Here is a 21,407-nt window from a genome sequence, read left to right on the forward strand (position 1 = left end):
ACCAAAGAGAAAATCATTTAACCAAGGACTAAGTTCAAATTTATGAGGTAGAGACTATTCTAACAGTGCCTTGCAGATAGGGTCGCACACAAGGGCACACAATCTTCAGCAGCCCATCCATTTGTTTAGCAGTGTCATAACAAGAATATTAGCCCTAGGCATAACTGAAAAGCATCTTGCCCTGGCAAGATGTGGGTGCACACACACACACACACACACACACACACACACACACACACACACTTTTAACATCCCATCAAAGGCCTTCCTGGCACTAAAGACTGCTGCCATACTCCTTGATCTTGGTGAAACTTGTCCAGTTCAAAGATTTCACTGGCATAAAGAACTTCTGGCATGAAAACTTCTTCTAGCAATGCAAATCTGTAACTTGCTATAACTTATAATCTTAGAGAGTTCTGGGGCACTGAGGGTGTATGTGTTTATTTTTAATTTAATTTTCAGTTCTAAATTATCTCCCTCTTTCCTCCTTCTTCTCCATTCACTGCGAAAGCAAGAGAAACAAACCTTCTACAAAAATGTATAGTCATGCAATATAAATTCCTGCATTAGCCATGTCCTAAAAAGGGACTCAGTCTGCATTCTGAGTCCATTGGTTCTCTATCTGGAGGTAGATAGCATATTTCATCATAAGTCCTTTGGAATGGTAGTTGGTCATTTTGTTGGTCAGAGTTGGTAATTCTTGCAAAGTTGATCATCTTTACAATATTGCTGTTATTGTAAATTAATTTTTCTTCTGGTTCTACTCACTTTACTTTGCATCAGCTTATGTAAGTCTTTCCAGGTTTTTCTGAAACCATCCTCTTCATTGTTTCTTATAGCACAATAGTATTCCATCATATTCACATGTCATAACTTGCTAAGCCATTCCCCAGTTGCCAATTCTTTACCACTACAGACAGAGCTGCTATAAATATTTTTGTACATATGGATCCTTTCTTTCTTTCTTTGATCCCATTGGGGTATAGGCCTAGTAGTGATATCACTAGGTCAAAAAATATCCAAAGTTGGTTTTTGGGGCATAGATCCAGATTGCTTTTCAGAATGGACTAATTCACAGTTCTACTAACAGTGTACTAATATACTTGTTTTCCTATAGCCCCTCCAGCATTTATTATTTTCCTTTTTTGTCATTTTCACAAATATGATGGATGCAAGGTGGTATCTCAGAGTTTTTTTCTTTTTTTTAACTTTATTTTATTTTAATTTATAGAATAAAACAAGCATTTCTATAACATTGTACAATAAAAAGCTGATTGTACATGATACTGCAAATGTACCATGTACAACTTGCTATTCCTTTCAAACATGCCACAAAATTATTATGTAAATTTTTTTTTCTTCTTGACCTAGAGATGGTTATCATTAGAAAAAATAGGTGTGTATGTATATGTATGTATGTGAATAGATGAATATATATCAGAATTGTTTTAATTTATATTAATTGGCAATTCAGAATATTTGTTCATATGGCTATTGATAGCTTGGGTTTCATCTTCTTAAAACTGCCTATCCATATCCTTTGACAATTTATCAATTAAGGAATGCCTCTTTTTCTTGTAAATTGGACTCAGTTCCCAACATATCTTAGAAATAAGACTTTATTAGAAAACCTTGCTGCAAAGATTTTCCTGTTTCTTGCTTTTCTTCTTATTTTAGCTGTATTGGTTTCATTTGCAGCACCAAGAGTTTAAGCGAATTACCCATGGTTACTATATATCAGAATCTGGATTTGAACTCAGGTTTTCCCAACATCAACACTAGCCCTTTTAACCACTATGACATGCTATGACATATGGTCTCTCAATGAAACTTACCTGATCTCTATCTCCTACTCTAAGGATTAGGTTTTCTTTGTCTTCTAAGGTGAAAGCTGGCTTATTTAATAAACTAATATTAATTGGAAGGGAGTAAAGGAAGCTATTGCAAACATTTTACCACTGACCTCCTGGAGACGATGCTCCCTTGTCAAGGTAGCGATGGGTTTAGGAGTGTGAAGAAGACATTGATTGGGAGAAATCACATTAGTGATGAAGAAATTAGGAGAGCTATTGGCCTTATTCCCCTCCCTGCTAGGATGGGATTCCTTCTGAGGTATTAAAGGTCGAAGTAAGGGTTGTGGCAGAAACTTGCGAACCTATTAAATAAGGTTTAGAGATGCACTAGAAGATCATAATCTGTTGGTTGGGGAGTCCTGGTGTAATTTATTAAAAGTGACTCCAGTGGTAAGAAGGGAAGAATGATGCTGTTGTCACCGAGGCACAACTTTATAGTACCTTTTCAGTTACATCATTGGTGCCTGCTTCACTTGTGTAAGAAGAAATAGCATCCTTTCAACCTAGAATGGGGACAAAAGCATTAACTCCTGGGAGAAGCAGGATCCTGAAATATAGTACAGCGTGCAGCAGGTAAACATATGCATGTACATTCAATTAGCATTCCTACAGAGCAGCTGGAGCCCCCAGAGAAGCTACCCTGGGTTCAAGGAACATTATGGATCAGTATTCATTCATGGGAACTCACAAGTTCCCATGGGTGTTGATTTTTTTAACTTGAAAGCCAGAGGATAGAAATTTAAAACAAAAGACATGTAATTAAATAGTATAGGAAAAAAAGTGGCAAGGAAAGATTCTTACCATTTGCACATGGGATAGACTGTCCCTTAGGTTACCATGTCTACAAGTGGGGAAAAAGGCATGTGTTTAGGGAATATGCATGAAAGGCATCCATGAGGAACTCATGTGGCCAGGAAACATACACATGAGGTCACGTGAAGTCAGGGCAATGCATACTTCTGACTTTGTGGTATCCTTTGTGATATCATTATAATACTCTCTGCTGGGTGTTATGTTTCTGCCCATTTTTGTGATGACTCTGCCTCTGCTGGTTTCAGGGTCACTGAGCTGCTCTCAGTTACCATCCACTGAGGTGTAATGGCTAGACAGTTTCCCCTATAGGCTGAGTTCTTTCAATGGTATAGTCAAGGCAATAAAGCTCCACACCAAGATAGAGAGGTCAATAAAAGCTAGCAGAATACTCCAGGCTAAGATTAAGTTTATTCTTTTATCTTTCTCTATTACTTATACAAAGTCTGTAGTACCAGACTTATTTGACACAAAGTTAGGAAATTCCTTTTAATTCCCTTTAAAGATCTGATTATGAGCTTGTGTCCCCAAAATCTGCTTGGGAAATGGCTCAAAAAGTCCAAAGGGAGTTGTGTGGTACAGTCAAGCCTACCTCACTTCCAAGATGCTCTTTGATTGGAATGGAAAGGACCTTAAAAAAGGCCAGGAGAAATACCTGAGCCATATTTCTTCCTGTATAAGGCATATTTGACAATCATAAAAACTGTCATCTTTTTTGTTGTTGTTGTGTGCCTCTATCCAGCAGAGAAATGCAATCTCTCTACACACAGTTAATAAGAGACAGATTTATTTGAGATTCTCCAGACTATGGGCTAATCCTAATAGTCAGAGTAATGATAAGCTCAACCTACCCTACTTGGACCAGGAAGGAAGGCACCAGCAGCTGGTATAATAAGGGCACTTGCCTCAATTCATAACATGATCCCAACTTTTCTATTCCATAATCCCTTTCCTTTCCCCCTCCATTATTCAATTCAACATACGCTTATGTAGAGACACTCTATGTAGAACTCTGGGTTAGGTGCTAGGGAAGTTTAAATAAGACAGGGTCCCTGCCTTCATGGAGCATATAAAGTTTAATAGACTTCATTATTCTCATTATTCTTACAACCTGTCAGCCTCACTCCCTCAAAAAGAATGATAGTGACCTATTTGTATATATATATATATATATATATATATATATATATATATATGAATAATAAGGCAGAAGAAATGACAGGGAGAGAGGTGGCTGTCACCACCAAACAGTTGTTTGGAATTCTGGTTTATTTGCCATTCTCAGATCACCTCTATAAGTGCCAGGTTGAGAAATGCTCCTCTAGATGATACAGGGACACTAAATTCCTGGAAATATTCGAATCCATCCCTCCATTGCCTGAAGAAGACAGCAAGGGCATATATTGAGGATGTGACCATCTTGCGAACTTGATTTGTCAACCCAGACCTGAGAGAAACAACTTACCAAAGGGGGGGGCAGAAAATTAGGCAGCATTCCCATCCTATTCTCCAGAGGAAATAATACTCTGTTGGACTAACAACTATGTTGGACGAAGAGCTATGACAATATGCAATTAATAATGAGTTTCTTTGCAACAGATAATAGTCAAAACATCTTGAAGCCCATTCAAGGAGACAACTGTTCCAGAAGCCGCTGCTGTCCACACACACAGTGAATATTGTCATTAAGCCCTCCTGGGATGACAGCTTCTATAGTTCATTATCCTGGGTGGTTACTGTGGGGGGACTTTAATCTTAAAATTTTTTTGATAAAAAATATTCTTTTAAAAGTTAATTTGCAATACAACACAGGCAAATATGTGGGAGGGAATGTGGTCTAGTGATTCATGTAAAGAAATCAGAATGAGAAGGCTGTGCTCCACCTCTGATTTGATTAATTTGCCAGGTGAGTTCTTTAAAAAGAAATTACTTCTATGCTTGCTTTCTCCATCGGAAGCCTGCCGTACTTTCCCATCCCCAAGGTGACTGAGGCAAGCTCTATAAAGACTGTTTTTTTAATTTGAGAATAATTTTATGGGTGTAAGATTATTCAGGACCCCATCACCTCTTTCCCGGACCATTCCAAGAGCTTCTGAATTGGTCTCCCAGCCTCAGATCTTGTTCCTTGACAACCCACCCTTCACATGCCCTCCAAAGTGATTTTCTTACAGCACAGGTCTGACCATTTCACTCCCTACTCAGGAAACTCCAGTGGCTTTCTATTACCTCTAAGATCAAATATAAACCTCTCTGTTTGACATTTAAAGCCTGTCACCAACCTGGCCCCTTCCTAGCTTTCCAGTTTTGTTACACATTCCTTCTTCCAAACACTACAGGGTCCAGCTATATTGTTCCTCATACACAATACTTTATCTCTTGTCCCTCTGCCTTTATACTGGCTGTCATCACCTGTGCCTTCCTAGAATGTTCTCCGGCACACTTTTGCCTTCTAATATACCTGATTTCCATCAAAATGCAGTTTAAGTTCCACTTTCTGCATGAGAACTTTCTTGGTCCTCCCAGCTGCAAATGTCTTCTCCTCTAAGTTTACCAATCAATCAACCAATATTAATTAAACACTTAATATATACCAAGTGCTGAGATACAAAGAAAGGAAACACATTCAATGGGGAAGACAACATATGTTACTAGGTATACACAAGACAGAGACGGAGGAGATAGATGGAAACTTTAGAGAAATAGTGCAGATTATTTTCAATGTCTTGCTGAAACACTTAAATTGTCAAATATTTAAATGGAAAACAGAGAAATTAAAAAGACTTCACTTAAGCCCTTTCCAGTGCCTAATTGTGGCATGGAGGCAGGGATGTACTGGTGAATATTTAAAAACTGGCTAGCTGGGGGGCGGGGTGTACACATGACAAACTTTTAAGCTTATTTGACACTATTAACATTTTCTCTCTTATTTTCTTAATTATTTTCTTAAGTCTAGACAATCAACAAAACATACAATCAAGCACTGGTTTGTAGCGTTTGCCAATTTCTGAGGTGCCAATGGTCACATTGGTCATTTAACAACCAGTTCTCATGAGCTGGTATGATCTGGCTCCAGCACACCTCTGCATGGAGGTGAGCCTGGGTGCTGAAGGGTTTTACCAATGAGTATAAAATATGATAGTGATGGGGAGCTTGGGTGCCTGTGCTCAGACCCTAATTCCAAGACCATATTTCTCCCTAGCCTCAAATCACTAGCTCTGGCAGTTTCTCCTTGGCCCAAGGACACTATGCCTAGCAATTACTCATGAGTAGGCCCCAGCAAAACACTTATCTCTCTCCTTGGTATAGTTACAAACCACACCTGCAGGAATTATTAGTTTGAACTGGCTTTGTACTGGCTCATAAAGATATTTGGTACCCACCAGACTATCTATACCAACTCCCTACTTCATTATATGCATCCTGGACTCTTCATTATGTGTATCCTAGACTTAAGACATATGCATACTTCCTACATTTGTCTTGTCAAACAAGACATTGATTGGTAGTAGACTGGACAATCCTCAGTCGGCCCTGACTGATAGTTAACTTAGTGATGTAGCAGACCTAAAAACCACACCTCTCTGTGGTACACACCCTCTCCCCCCATTCTACCTCCCCCCCCCCAGCTTTTCCTGGTGAACTTTGGGTAAAATGCCTTCGAAGTAGATTTTTTTAAAAGTACATGTTCCTTTAAGAACTGACCACTCCTTAACCACTCCCTAATCCCACCCTGAATCACCTAATTAGCATACTTGCCACACATTTTACTATAGTTTTTCCTATATAAACTTTAATTGTACCCCTCTAAGGTTGCAGATTCCTTAAAAATTTTTGCCTGCTGAATAGCATAACAATAAACCTTTGCCAACTTGACTTAAAGATTGCTTCAGTCCATGAATTCTTTCCAGATGACCCTGTCCTGTACTTTGGTCCTTGGCAGGGGGGTCCCTGAACCCCCTGAACCACATGATTTTGTCCTGTCACATTGGAAAAATTTTGAGCAACTAAATTCAGAGAGAATCATTGAAAAGTTCCCAGTTAAGAGAGACCTTGGAAGTTGATTTAGTACAACTTTCACTTACAAATGAGTGAGACCAAGTCACAGAAAAGTAAAATGACTCACCCAAATTCACACATAGGATCATAGATCTAGACCTAGAAAGGACCTGAGAGGCCATCTAGTGAATCTCCTCATTTTACAGATGAGAATACTGAGATCCGGAGAATTAAAGTGACTCTCCCAAGGTCACAAGGGGAGTAAATGACAGGATCAGGATTTGAAAAAAGATCTCATGACACCAAAATGAGAACATTCTTTCCATTGGTTATCCTGTATTTAATTTATATATGTTTGTATATACCTATATACATATGTGTGTGGGTATATATATATATATATGTATATATATATATATATATATATATACAGATATACCCACACACATACACACACACACACACATATATACATACACACACACACACGTTGTCTGTCCCATTAGAATGTAAACTTCTTCAAGCCAGGGACTATTTTGCTTTATCTTTGTACTTCAAATCACAACACAGTTTCTGGAACATATATACTAAATGCTTAATAGATAGATGTTGACTAATTGGTTTATAGAAGAAGAATTTGTACTAGGTGAAGAAACATCAAAAACTCCTTAGTATCCTTAATAATCATAATACTCCACTTGTGAGGGCAATAATCCTCCCCTGGAGGAAGCCTTCCTCTATAATCCAATATGGTGAAACATTTCTTTAGTAAGAAAGATTCCAAAAATAAAATGAGCCAATCTTCTTATATAGACCTTTGGAACCATGATCCCATTAAGTACAGCAGATATATTGCTGATTCTAGAGGAGGGGGACCAGAAGGAAGTAGTTGAAAACCATTACATACAAACTTTTATCGTAAGATTATATGTAGAGACAGCTATAAGGTAGTAAATAGCATTTAGAGTCAGGAAGACCTGAGTTCAAAGCCTATCCCTGACTTCCTAGTCATGTGATCTCTCGCCCAGGTGGGCAAGTTATTTAACCTCAGTTTGCCTCAGACAACTCTGTAGGGCTTATCTGCTAAGCTGTACATGGAGCATTATAATAAAATCAATACTCATAGGTTAATAATCATCTGCCCTGAATTTGGAGGAAGGAAAATATGGGAGAAGAGGCATCCTGAGCTTCATGTCAGGATAGAAAACCTCCATGGTAGACACAGCTGGATGTGGGAATTGTTAAGAACAAAGACTGATTAAGTGCACTTTTTTGCTTCTCTGATGGAATTTATGCAAGAGATGAGAGGAGCCAAGATATGGTATAAGAGGGATGGGGGGTGGGAGGAGGCCAAAGTGTGAGGCACAGCCCTTAGGAAATGTATTTTTTGAGGAAGATTGAGCTGCCACTACCAACTCAGAGAATTAACTGGATCTGACAGCTCAAATTGGTGGAAGAAACACTTGGACCAGCCTCAGGCTTTAGTGTGGGCACACTTCCAGCCAAAGTGGGCATGACTAATCACGAAGCTCATTTTGTGACATAAAAGAAATGATTCTGTGGGGGGTCAAGTAAAAGGCCTGGGGAATGTTCCCATATGTGTGCTTGCCAGGGTCAAAAGCAAAACAATTTCTACCCAACATAGAATGGACCACACGACTGTTTCTGACTTCTTTGGATAGGACAATGCAAAAGAAGCCTTCCAAATCCTCTTCTATTTAACTTTGAATAATGCTAATTAAAAAGTGGAGCAGCTAGGTGGCACTTGGATAGATCACTGGACTTGCAATGATGAAGACCTGAGTTCAAATCCTGCCTCTCAGGCTTCATGGCTCTATGGCCCTGGGCAAATGTACATTTAACTGCTCCTCCATAAAATGGGAATAATACCAGCACCTACTTCCTAGGATTGTTGTGAAGGTGAAATGAGATGATATCTGAAAAATATTTTTCAAACCTTAAAGTATTATACAAATACTGTTTGCTATTATTATTAAAAAGGCATTTTTTTAAAAAAAGGTATGTAATGAGTGCGTCTTAATTTCCTTACAAAAAGATCTATTCAAAACTGTGCCAGCCTCCTAGATGACTTTAATCTAAAAACTTTGATGAAATACACATAGGTCCTGTTTCAAAACATTTCTAATATTCATCCCCTCCTCTGTATTCCTGTTACCTTATATGCTAGAACATAGCTCCCTTATTGCACACTTGGAATGTTGTAGTAGTCTCGTATGTAATATGTCTTCCCACTTCCATTCTGTTCTTCCTCCAATCCACCCTTCATACAACTGCCAGGTTAAGCTTCTTTGTGACAGTCTTCACTACTCAAAAATATTCAATGGGTTTCTGTGGCTTATTCTTTCATTCTGTTTCTAGCTTCTGTGGGAGAAGTTTGGGGCGAAAAGAAGTTGGGGATTTGAACCTAACAAGAAGCAAGAAATCATGTTTGTGACTTGGAGCACTTTGGTAGGTTAGGAGTTTAATCTTTCCTGGAGAAATTTGAGGAAATTTTGAAGAAATTTAGGAAAATCTGAAGGAGAACAATCTGAAGGCTCAGATTCTTGTCCACATTCTACTTCAGGATTAAAGATGGAATAAGATCAAGGACAATACAGAATACAAAAGTACTAAGGAAGATTAAGAAGGAAGGAGAATTCTGGAGTAGAACCTGAAGAGGCAGACTCAAGAAAAAGAAAGTGGAAGGTAATTGGCCACATAAGGAAGTGAGAAATGGCAAGCGGAACATTTAGAGGGTAAAGCAAATTGATAGAGTGGATTGGTGGATGGAGCAAATTGGTGAAACTGGAGATGAATGAAAGGCTGAAGGGGACATGGGTGTGGCCATGTAGCCTTGTTGTTAAGATTAAGGAAGTTTAGGGAGGTTGTCAAGTTATTAAAAGAGGATAATTTTCTGTAAAAGTTTTAACTAGATATATGATTGTGATGGAATATTATTTTGCTATAAAAATGATGAGCAAGATGATTTCAGAAAAACCTGGGAAGACTTATACGAACTGATGCAAAGTGAAGTGAGCAGAATGAGGAAAACATTATACACAGTATAGCAATATTGTAAGGATGGCCAACTGTGAATGACTTTGCTGTTCTGATCAACACAATGATCCAAGACAATTTCAAAGAACCCATGATGGAAAATGTTTTCTATCTCTAGAGAGAAACTGATGAACTCTGAGTGCAGATTAAAGCATACTTATTAAATTTTCTTTTATTTTTCTTGTTTTTTTGTTTTATTTTACAACATGGATAATATGGAAATATGTTTTGCATGACTTCACATGCATAATAGATATCACATTGCTTGCCTTCTCGAGGGTTGGAGGAAGGGCGAGAGGGAAGAAAATCTGGAAGTCAAAATTTTTTTAAACTTTTTTACATGAAACTGGGAAATATTTAACAAAATAAAAAAACCTATATTTTAAAAAAACTTTAACCAGATGTTCAGTAGTTTTTAAAAGAAACAAGGCCAAAAATATCCTCTATGGTGAAGAGTAGAGAAATTTTCCACTGACTTGCATTTTGCCCAGCTTTACAATTCTGCCACAGCCACATGTTTATAGGCTGTTCTGTCTCTGAAGAAGAAGGTGAAAGGACTTGAATGATATTTTTCTACACAGGCAGTCAAATAAATGTTATGGAGCATTTATTCTATTTCTGAAAGGAAGGGATTTGAAGTAGAGAAAGGGAGACTTGACCCTTGTGAAGATGATGGAGAGTAGATGAGTGTTACATAGAGGAGAAAGAGAAGGAAAAGATTACCTGGACAATTAGAGTAAACAACCAGATTTCAGGTTCTTCCTGTAGGTGAGAGAGCTGGATGCTCCAAGGAAGAAGCTTTTTTGTCCTCTAGAGAATGACACAGAAGAATCATAGATAGTCAGGAGACACTGAGTATGGGGCACAGGAAGAAGAGTAGTAATTGATGATTTCCTGCTCAGAAGTGATGGAGTAAACTACTTGTTGACCTGATAACAATGGTAGAAAAGTCTGTTGTTGTCTTTGAATACAATACAAGCATGAATATAAGATTCAAGAGAGAACCTTCAAAGACTTATCAAAACAATTATCCACTTCTAGAGGTTCATATGGATGCAATATACAGTCAGAAAGCATTTCAAAAGCATTGCCAATGATTATGAAGTCTTGGAAAAGAAACTGAAGACCATAAGGACACAAGTTGTGTTTTCCTCACTGTTGCCCATTGAAAGCAAGGGATGCAGAAGAGAAAAATTAATTGGGGAAGTGGACAGTTGACCAAAAAGATGAAAATGGGGATTTATACTTCTCAACTAAGGCTTTAAGTACAGGAATGACTGATTCCTGGCCAGAAATGAACTGTGTCTAACATAGGTAGGCAAGATAGCATTTGTCTGGTTTCTTGCAAATCTAATCAAAAGGACTTTTTTTAAAATTTATTTTTAGTTTTCAACATTCATTTCCATAAGATTTTGAGTTACAAATTTTCTCCCCATCTCTACCCTACCCCTACCCCAAGATGGCATGTATTCTTAATCAAAAGGACTTTTGAACAAAATTGGATGGGGAAGGAAAAAAGATTGCCTATGTACATTCTCCAGATTTGATACAATAGAGAATAGCTAGAAAGAATTGCAACTGAGATACCCAGAGGCTTACAGGAGATGCAATCTAAGAAAGGAGGCAGAAGTAAAATCCATGGTGTCAAATTTTGTTGTTCAGTTGTGTCTGACTCTTTGTGACGTCATTTAGGGTTTTCCTGGCAAAGATATTGGAGTAGTTTGCCATTTCCTTTTCCACCTCATTTTACAATCGAGGAACTGAGGCAAACAGGATTAAGTGACTTGTTCAGGGTCATACAGCTAGTAAGTGTCTGAGTCCAGATTTGAACTCAAAAAGATGAGTCTTCCTGACCCCAGGCCCAGCACTCTAGCCACTGTGTTATCTAGCTACCTCAAATGTCTATTCATAAATGCCCAAAGTTTAGGCAATGAAGAAGAAAAACTTGAACTCCTAACCCAAAGAACTCAGGTATCAGTGAAACTAAGTAAGGGTCAGTGGAGGTAGAAATGGAAGTGATTTTGTCTTTGGAGAAAATCAATCAACATTTATTAAATATTTCAGACAAATGGAGGTAAAAAATCAAATGATGAGTTTGGGGAATAGATAACAAGTCTAGCGCAGGCATGATATAGTAGTGCTAAGTGACTCCAATCTTCCAGATATCTGCTAGATCTTTCTCTCTTTCTCTTATTTCTTCCCTTTCTTTCTCTCTCCCCTTAGAAAAACCACACATGAACATTATCTATATTCTATTGTATTTTTAATCATTTTGTTAAATATTTCCCAATTACATTTTAATCTGATTCAGTTTGTACTCTGGAGTGCTGTGGGCCAAAATGTAGCCTCTGGGCCATATGTTTGACACCTCTGGACTAGAGGTCTGGAATGAAACATACATTTTCAGACACAGCCAATATCTGGATTTGTTTTATTTGGTTATGCTTATTTATTACAAAGGAAGGTTTAAAAAATTGGTAGGGGAGAGGGTAGGAGAAAAGAGGTAGAGATGCCAAAGATAAGAGAAAAGCACGTCACCAAAGGATTTTTTTAATGCACAGAAGAAAACTGAAAGAGGTTCAAAACAGACCATTCATGAAGTTAGATGACTTTGAAATTAACCCACTGAATTTATTAGCCATCTTTTTAAAAAACAAGCTGCATATAATGGAAGTTTGAGGTTTCACAAACAATCCTCTTTTTCTGTTCTTCTTTGTATAAGAAAATATTTGTATTTATTGTAATTTGTCCAGTTCAGTGTAATAAATAATTTAAAATTTAAAGAAGAAAAACCAAGCAGAGAGAGTTAGCCTGTTGTCCAGACTCTGATATGCATTTAGATGGGCAGCCCATATGGCCAGTCCATCTTGGATGGACACTGAAGATGGGTGATGAGATGGACCCAGACTTGAACAAGAGGAAGAGAGTGGGCTGGATTGCTTTTGGGAAACAGCTCCGGGCTTTTAATGACTTCAAGATTTTCCCTGAAACAAAGGCTCATTTTTAAGGAAAATATTCTTCTGTTGATGCCATTATGGGTTAGTCATGAAATACCACAGTCTCTGAAGCATTAAATGTGAGGGTCACTAACAGGGCAACGGAGAGTTGCATGGTGTGGGTCAGTAGGCCACAGCCACTGCCAAAAAGAATTGGGCAGAAATGGTATAAAGGAGGTCCAGATGCTGCATATTTCATCAGGCTGATTACATCAAGGTCCAGAATGTTGTAGAGATTCCTAAAGATCTATAGTCATAAGGAAGATGCCAATGCATCAAAGATCTAGGATTTCATCAGGGTAAGCATGCTCTCTAACAATGCAAATCACAGTTCAACTATATGGCTTTGTACATAAATCTCAGAGAGCTACCTGAAGCTCAGAGAGGTTGTCACTTGTCCATGGTCACCCAGCTAGTAAATGTCATAGGTTAGATATGAACCCCAGTGTTCCTGACTCCAACTCCAGCACTATATCTACTAGGCTACAGTGCCTTGGAGATGTATGACTGAAAAAGAAGCTGGGCAGATCATAAAGCAAGAGCTCAGAATACCTCCTGGATAACCCATGTGCTCCATTGTTATCCACACCATATCAAGAGATTTAGAGTAAGGTCTCTAAAATATTGGGTGGATCCTCTGTGTAAGGATTATAGGAGAATACAAGATGGGGAGGCATGGATGGATTACAATTTGTGTCATTGTGGCAATATTTACAACAAGGCTATAATAGATTCATCAAAGTATCATTGTCAAAGGGTCATAGGTGTAGAGCTGGAAGGAACCTCAGAGGTCATCTAGTCCAAGATCTCCCTTTACAGATGTGGGAACAGAACCTCAGAGAAGTTAAGTGACTTGCCCAAGGTCACACAAGTAGTAAATATCAGAGGCAGGACTGAACACCAGAACTGTGCAGTTTTTACCTTTGAATAGCCAGAACCTTTGTTAGTCTCATCAAATTTTTAGCCATTTGGCTAACCGTTAGTGGGAACCACCGTCAGTCAGCTGTTTTAGCCTTTTCTGCTTGAGAGACTACCTGCAGTCATCTTCAGTACTTCACCTTTATATTATTTATTGACACACAATGTAAAGCAGTATGGAATAGTGGACAGAGAACAGATTCAACAAGAGCTAGCTTTGAGTCTCATCTCTGACCTGTACTCATTCCGTTACCCTTGTCAAGTGGCTTCACTTCTCAGTGACCCAGATGATTCTCTAAGAGTGAAAATGGCAGAGCAGTTGATGATCTGCATCAGTAGAGAGAATTTCCTCCCTGAGAAGTCCTCATCCCATTGAAATCAGGGGTGTAATAAACAATAGCAGCAACCTGTAGCCAAGAACCAATGCCCTGATTTTACGTAGATAGGGCTCAACCTTGTGGGAATCTCAATCGTGGCCCATGCCCACACTCAAGGTTTCCTCTAGGAACATTAGAATCTGGCTCATGTCAAGATCAAGGGACCCTTAGCTCCTATGGGAACGCTCAAGCCAATGTCAAATAAAGAACAGTACTATTTAATGTAATGTAAGTAATGGCACCTAGGCCATGAATAATTAACAAAACTCTCCTCCAAAAGGTGGATCCTTGCAATTCTCCCAATTTATAGTACTGCCTTAGGTCAATTTCCCTCTGAAAGGGTAAAAATCTTACTTCTGCTAAAGAATCAAGTAATCCACTACTCTGATGAGCCCAACCTCCCAAGGATATACACACATACATACATACATATACACACACACATACAGATATACATATATATACCTCCAGTTTTATTACTATCTTAGGTAATGACCTCCCCCTCACAAGGGAAAAAACAAAACTTGGCATTGATAGTCAATCCCCCTGTTCTAGACCTGCACAGTTCACATGACTCAGACAATCATTGAAGGGAAAGATCCAGGTTTACTCTTCCATGCTGTGAATCTGTCCTTTGCTGTTGCTTGGCTATGGTTCCTACTTAGTCCAGAAACTGCTGATTCCACAATTCCTCCGTTCCTGTACTGTGGCTTCTCTATTATTGCCAGCTCATATTCCTGCAGCTTCTGGCTTGCCCTCAGGGACTCTTCCCCACTTTACCACTGCCCCTGTCTGCTGGTCACTCTAGGGATCTCGTGGATCACTGGAGTGGCCACATGGATGTGCAGGCAGGCCTCCAAGGCATGGAGCTCCAAGGCTTTGAGTAGCTCCTTTCTTCTCTGTCCTTCTCACCAGTTCTCCAGTTTTCAAGCCTCCAGATTTTTATATGTGACTCTTTGTCCCCTTTTAAATGCCGAGCTCAGTGGTATAGCTCAGATGTATGAACTGGCCATGAATCAATCATGAATCAGTCATCATCAGTGTGATGCCGATGGAATGAAAAGTACCTAAGACAAAGCAAGAAGTTCATAGCATGTCAGAGAGACTTCATCAGTGCCAGAGCAGAAGCTTCACAATGAGGATTTTACACCTTGTCAAGGAGATGTGACAATAATAATTAGTACTAATAATAGTGACAATTATAGCGAACATTTATATAGCACTTTAAGATTTGTAAAGTGCTTTACATATGTTATCTCATTTGCTCCTTACAACAACCCTGGAAGGCAAGGACTATTTTTAAAAAAAGGAAAACTGAGGCAGACATAGGTTAAACGACTTGTCCAAGATCTCACAGTCAGTGAAGCAAGACTATCTCAGGTCTTCTGACTCCAACTTCAGCCCTTTATGCCCTTCACTTCTACCAAGGTGTGTTATTGGTGCCAGAACAAAGAGCCACGTCGATGGGGTAAAAAAAGGACCTAGGACAGCGACAGGGACACCTGCTTACTACATTTGTACATTTTAAAAAATCTTCCCTCCTAAACTATAAGATTCATGAGGACAGGCAACACATTTTACTCCTCTTTGTACTCTCAGAGTGTCTAGCATAGTACCCTGAATGGTAGGTCTTAAATAAATATATTTACTTGAAAACTAAGAGAGCATACCTAGAGAAGCAGAAAACATCATATATGAAACATATGGGTGAAATTTTCTCAGTCTGTCAGAAACAATGCATGTCTGGGACTTTTTTGGTTTAAATACAGCATCCCCCTTGCCATCACTTGCTTTAGATGTTTTACTATAACCCCTGTCTGCCACGTGGGAGAGATCCCCTTTAAAATGTTTTCTTCCACCTCAGAAGGAAACAAGAGGGGAAACGGAGTTGGGAGCGGAGAAGGAGGAAGCTCAGAGTCCCAGCAGGCCTGGGAGAGCAAAAAAGCTATGGAACTTTCCACTCACAAATCTGACCCTTCCCTGCAAGATGCAGATGTGTGAGCACCAAGTTGACCAACCAAAGGATAATGGTGAGTTCTTGCTTTTTTCCTGGTCTGGTCAGAGACTTTTGACTGGGCTCATTGGTCATAGGGGTGGTAAGTTTCATGCCTTAGTGCAAGATTTGTTGGTCCTGAGACTAGTGTTTCAAATTAGCCTAAGCAAAAGCAGCACTGGAGATGGGGAAACATGTGGCACCACATAGTGAAGGAGCTGTGTGCGATGGGCACATGTCCCACCCACTCACTACATGCAATCTGATCAAGCAGAGCAGTTGAGATAGTCAACCCAGAGAGGCTCCATTAAAAGCAAAGATGGAGGAAGAAGCATCTTTTGAGGAAGACTGAGCAACAGCTGCCAAATCAGAAAAATGTCTCGGTTTTACCACTGTAACTGGTGGAAGGAATGCTTGGGGCCCACTGAGGCTTAAGGGGAACAGATGGGAGAGGGATTCCTTGTGTCTGTCTTCTGCCAATGCAAGTGCATGTGACTAATCTTAGACCTTGGTTCTGTGAGATGGATGTTGGGACGCTGCTAGTGTCAAGTCACAGAGCTCAGGAATGCCCCTAGGTTAATGGGACAACAAGGCCTCAGGACAGAGCTACACCTTTTTAAAATTAAATTTTATTCTCAAATAGCAAGCATTTATTTTCTCTCCCTCCTACCTCTTCTCCACCTCCCCTCCCCCTTCTGAATAAGGAAAAAAAAAGAAATACAAAATGTTGGTAACAAATAGGCCTAGTCAAAAAAGCAAGTTCCTACATTAGCTGTGTCTAAAAATGTGTTTCTCATTCTTCATCACCTCTCTGTCAGAACATGTGTAACATTCTTCATTATCAGTCCTTTGAATCATGGTTAATCCTTGTGTTGTTTGGTGTTTTTAACTCTTTCAAATTTGTTTGTTTTAATAATGTTGTTATAGTATAAATTGTTCTCCTGGTTCTGCTAACTTCACTATGCATCAGTTAATCAAGACTTCCCAGGTTTCTCTGAAACCATCCCTTTCACCATTTCTCACAGTTCAATCGCATTCCATTCCATTCACATACCACAATTTGTCCAGCGATTTCCCAATTTATAGGCACTCCCTTGGTTTCTGGTTCTTTGTCACTATAAAAGGAGCTGCTATAAATATTTTTTGTACATATAGGACCTTTTCCTCTTTCTTTGATATTTTGGGGTGGGGTATAGACAAAGGAACAATATTGCTGAATTAAAGGATAAGCATGTTTCAAATTGCTTTTCAGAATGGAAATTCATAGCTCCACCAAACAGGGCATCAATGTGCCTACTGCCCCACAGCTCCCTGATCACTTGTCTTTTTCCTTTTTTGTTCATCTGATGGGTGTGAAGGAGAACCTCAAAGGTGCTTTAAATTGCTTTCTTTTTTTTTTAAAAATTGCATGTCTTTATTAATGATTTAGAGCATTTTTTTCATAACTAAAGATAGCTATTTCTTCCCTTGAGAAGTGCCTGTTCATATCCTTTGACTATTTACCAATTTATTCTTATAACTTTGAATCAATTCCCTATATATTTTAGAAATGAGACCTTTATCAGAGAAATGCCACAAAGATTTCCTTCCAGTTAATTTTTCTGGCTTATCTCAGTTGCATAGGTGGCACAGTGGATAGAACACCTAGGCGAGGATGTCTGACCTAAGGATAAGAAACACCTATCCTCTGCCACTGTCACACTAAGCAATGAGACCTGGCCTCAGAAACGTACTAACTGTGTGGCCCTGGGCAAGTCACTCAACCTCTCTGTGCCTCAGTTTCCTCATCTGTAAAATGGGGATAGTAACAGCACCTATCTCCTAGGGTTGCTGTGAGAATAAAATAAGAATATTTGTAAGTACTTCATAAGCCTTAAAAAGCTATATAAATATTAGCTGTTTTTATACCCACTACATGGCCTCTGAGGGCCTTTCCAGTTCTAGAGAAATGCTCCCTATCATCTCTATATTTGAACTATAAGCTTCATGAAGTCAAAAGACATGTCTTCTTCATCTCTGCACCACCTATATTGCCAAGCATGGTACCTTGCTTATGGCAATGTGCCTTTGTGCCCTTGTGAAAATTCAAGGTCTGTTTGACACACCTCAGAATGGTTTGTGTGAACTTTTACATTCACCTCAAGGCAGCAGACCACGATATTAGAGTGTCTTGGCTTCTCCAAATTGTCTCCTTCCCAAACTTGGTACTTCTATTTGCTGGATGTGTTTTTCTAATTTGAGCTAGTTGGCCCGACTATTTCGCTGGCATCTGTTATGGAAGTTAGCAGCATAGAATTGGTCTTAGGGACCACCTTGGGGTCATGTACTATGTAGATGAGTGCAGATTTTTGTTTTGTATGCCTGATCTGTGATACCTAGAAGGCCTGACCTGCATAGACCCTACTTCCTACCCCTACCCTCCTCTCCCCCAGTGTAGGCTTGCTACCCTAAGACCAACTGAAGGGCCTTTCTTTGTAACTGTAAGACCTTTCACCTCTTCATGGTTTTACAAATGTTTTCCCTCTCTGGGCCAGAGCAAATAGAATTTCTTGAGCTTGCTAATAAAAAGCAGTCATTCCTGGCCACCATCTCCAAACCACTTTTCCATAGGAACCTTATATTCCACCACTAGAAAAACCAAGCTTCCACCTGACTTTCTAGTTAACAGCTTCAAACCTGTGCCTATAGTCTCTCCTCTTTCCCTCACCCCTCTTTCCAGCTAACCCATGAGACTGTAAGGTCCTTGAGGGCAGCTTGCTTGCACGTATTTGTAATCCCAGAGCTTAGGAGATTGTCTGGCACATAGTAAGCCTTTAATCAATGTTCTCTCTCTCTGTCTTATTTTCTGTCTCTCTATGTCTCTTATCTATCTTCCAAAATACATTTTTATTGCTCAAAAGAGTGTGTACCATGAATCATCATACCCAGTCCAGTTTCAGCTTAGAAATACTCGGTGTGTGTGTCTCTATTTTTTTATTCAAGAAATTAAGGCCGGCCTCCTTCTTCTGGCCCTGTTTCCATGATGCCCGATCACTTCATGAATAAAATGGTATATGTTGCCATGGCCCCAGTCTTTGGATGCCAGAGTGGCTCACGGGTGGGCATGGAGGTGTGTTTGTGCCAATTTTCTGGGTGTATGATTTGCCAGGTCCTTCTGGATATCTGCCATTCAGGGCCTTCTTTTCTGAATACTGTTATCTGCTCACATCATCTGCTTAAATGAGCCTCCCAGCTACCTATTCTGCAACCTTTGGGGGGCATTAGTGAAGTAGCTGGCAGAGACCATAATGCCATGCCCACCATAGAAGGGAATGCCAGCGACCTTCTTTTATACACACTCAAAACACTCACCATCTGTCCTGGAAAATACAGGATGATTCTTCTTTAATTTTATTTTGAGAGGCATTGTAAAACACGGTTTAAAAATGAAGAATGAAACACACAGGAAAATAGCCATTTTTCAGCAGAAACCCTTTTGCTTTTCACTATTTTGCAAAGTTGGTAATTAATAGCGGCTAATTAAAAAGAGAACAAAGGAGAAAAACACACCCACCTCCCTTAAATATGGCTCTATTCTCTTTCCCAGTAACTCAGCCACAGAGGCTGTCTTAAGCATGCCTGAAAAACTAGTCCTGACATCCTAACACAAGTTGTTGGAGGGGCTGGGCTGAGAAGCCCATGGAGAGCGAACTGATCTGAGGATCAGCTTACTCCTAGCCCTGGCACTGGCCTTGGGCAAAAGCTTCTGGTGTTCTCAGTTTCCCCAATCTGACCTATGGATAAGAAATCCTGTCTTCTGCCACTGTTATACCAAACAATTAAACAGTGATTGACGTGGGGCTTCAAGTTCCCTGGACCTACCTCTTAGGGTAATGAGGAGCTTAGAAGCTACCTGGTTCAACCCTGTCTGCTTAGAGAGGAGAAGACTGAGACACAGAGAGGTTGTGACTTGCCCAAGATCACACAGGAAATAAGTGACATGACTGGCATTAGAACTCAGGTCTTTTGAATGAGTTGGGCCAATATCAACACAGCCAAAAATCGAGTCCAGGAAAGACTTCTATTTATTTATTTTTTGTTTTTTTTTTAATTTTATTTTTAAGTTTTAGTTTACAGCACTTAGTTTTACATGTTCTTGAGTTGAAAATTTTCTTCCCTTCCCTCCCCTACCCCCTGCCCCCCAAGACGGCATGCAGTCCAATACAGAGTCTACATAGACCTTTCCATTAAACTTGTTTACACAATAGTCAAGTTGCAAAGAAGAATTATGACAATGGAATGAATCATGAGAGAGAAGAAACAAAACTAGAAAAAAGAGGAAAAAAAAAGAGACTGAATAGTTTGCCTCAATCTGCATTCAGACTCCACAGTTCTTTCTCTGAATGTAGCTCTTTGGAGCTGTCTTTGAGCCTTGTGTTGCTGGGGGAGCCAAGTCTATCAAAGTTAGTCATCACAGAATCAATATGTCTGTGGTTGTGTATAATGTTCTCCAGGAAAGACTTTTAGACACAACCACTCACCTGGGGCATTTATGAGACTCATTACATAATATTTTTTTTCAATCCCTATGGCTTCTATGTTTGCAGATGTCCTAGAAAGCAATAATTGCTTATTTATAAAGACAGCCTGACATAATGTATAGGATATTAGGCTTCTCATCAGGAAGACCTGAGTTCAAATCATTCTTCTGACACTGGCTGGGCAATCAAAGGCAAGAGATTCTACTCCTTCTCAGTTTTCTCATCTGTAAAATGGGGATAATAATACCTGTAGTATCTACCCTGAAGGGTTGTTGGGAGGCTTAAATGAGGTAAAGGGAGGTAAATTACTCTGCAAATTTTAAAAAGCTTTATAAAAGTCAGCCATCATTATTAGAAACCAGCAGACCTTGCATCATGTGAAGGCAGATATACCAAAATAGCTGGCTTACTATTATTTGTCTCGGTTAATTCAGAAGGACTCACCTCCCTCTTATGTACAGATAACAGATGTCTGCAGAGCAAGCTTTAGAGTAAGGGGAACACCCACCTGGCATGAATTAGGGACTGTGCAGCGCACACATGCACACACACACACACACACACACACACACACACACACCTCTGACCTACTGCACAGGCTTGCTTAGGTTTAAAACTCTACTGTATATACTTAATTCCTTTATAATAAAGCTCGGGAGAAGTAACCCTTAAATCATTTACCCCAAAACGTAAATGGCTGAAGCTAGCATTAAGATCCTTTGTGCTTTACTAGGAGGTTTGGTGTAGGAGACACCATAAAAGACCCTGGGGCTGTGAGGAGGAATAGAGGGAAGGAGAGTCATTGAGGAGAGGTGGGGTGATACCAAAGACAATTTTGTTCAGGGATTTGGGTAATCATCCATCAGCCTGAATTACCCCAGTTCTTC

Source organism: Trichosurus vulpecula, chromosome 4, assembly GCF_011100635.1.
Source record: "Trichosurus vulpecula isolate mTriVul1 chromosome 4, mTriVul1.pri, whole genome shotgun sequence".
NCBI lineage: Eukaryota > Metazoa > Chordata > Mammalia > Diprotodontia > Phalangeridae > Trichosurus > Trichosurus vulpecula.